Raw genomic sequence first — 1344 nt, 5'->3', positions numbered from 1 at the left:
ATTTTCAAAGACAGCATATACCCCTCAATGCTATCAAACGGACTGCATATTATATTGAAGTTGTTGTGCAAGTATATATTCATGATTAGTTTTGCTGTGTTGGGGATCAAACTTAATATAAGCAAAAATTTAAAACAAAACAAAACAAAAACATGAGGTTGGGAGACCTTGCTTCCTAGGGATGAATTCCCTTTGAAGAATCAGAATATATGTGATTGACATAGATTTTAAGAATGTAACTGTATACTTACCTGGCAGGGGAGATACCATGATCATGAAGGTGGTTTTCCCAGGACAAGGCTTATCCATTGCACTCAGGATGTGCTGACCCCTGCTATTTTCCCAAATGCGGGAAACTCGACTGCATAATTTGTGGTAGTGGGGGACTGCGTTTGTGCTCTCTGCCCCCCAAAAAAGAATGTAACAGTATTTGACAAAAATAATATACTGGGATTTTTAACCAATGTAGAAAAGGCATCATGTGAACAAGGATACAAAGCTGTGTTGAATAACTGCGGTGTCAGTGGGTATCACATAAAATAGGGTCCATTGACTCTTAAACAGGAGACACAGGATTTCCCAGGAAAGAAAACAGTCAGGTGTCTAGGTGGGAATGTAACACTTAAAGCCACTAGCCTGGAATTTTCTCCATTTTAATTTTGGAAGCCCTGTGTGCCAGGAAACCCTTCCATTCCAGCCAAACTAGGATGGTAGTTTCTCTAATAGGTGCAAAGGGACATGGCAATGTCATGAAACAGTGGGTGGTCTAAACTGGAAGGCTCCTTTTTCGGAGAAATGACAGAAATACTTTAAGGAGGGAGAAACGTGATTTGGATCATGTGTCAAGGTCTTTGATGCTAACATTGAAATATTTACAATTAGTCTATGTTCAATATAAACATCCATTTTAAAAGAGTACCTAAAACCCAGAGGGAGATTTTGTGAGAGCTGTTGAGATGGCTCATCAATTAAGAGTGTTTGCTGCTCATCTAGAGGATTGAAATTTGGTTCCCAGTACCCATTCTAGGCAGGTCACACCTCTAGCTCCATGGGATCACAAGCCTTTCTTCCAATGGACCCTGTGGGCCCCTTTATTTGTATAAAAATACCCACAAACAGACATACAATTAAATAATAATAATGATAATCATGATGATAATGATAATAAATAATTTTAAGAGAGATTTTTGTTTAGAGATCAAGTTATACCATGTAGATGTATGTAATCACTGAATACTTGAATACTCACACCACACATATGCCCACACACATCTGTCTTTCCAATGATGAACAATCCTGTAACCTTGTGCATGCTGCGTCAACACTATTTCTCAGCTACACTTC

General features: G+C 38.6%; 1 non-coding gene across 1 annotated transcript; it reads left to right on the top strand.

Annotated features, from left to right (window-relative positions):
- Positions 1-243: 243 nt before the first annotated feature.
- Positions 244-411, top strand: LOC121141658. Its single transcript, XR_005878622.1, has one exon. It is a non-coding gene; the product is annotated as a U1 spliceosomal RNA (small nuclear RNA).
- The last annotated feature ends 933 nt before the right edge of the window (positions 412-1344 follow it).

This window comes from Mesocricetus auratus, unplaced genomic scaffold, assembly GCF_017639785.1.
Source record: "Mesocricetus auratus isolate SY011 unplaced genomic scaffold, BCM_Maur_2.0 Super-Scaffold_100007, whole genome shotgun sequence".
Taxonomy (NCBI): Eukaryota; Metazoa; Chordata; class Mammalia; order Rodentia; family Cricetidae; genus Mesocricetus; species Mesocricetus auratus.
Note: the sequence above shows the minus strand (reverse complement) of the source record. Positions and strands in the feature narration are given on the sequence as shown.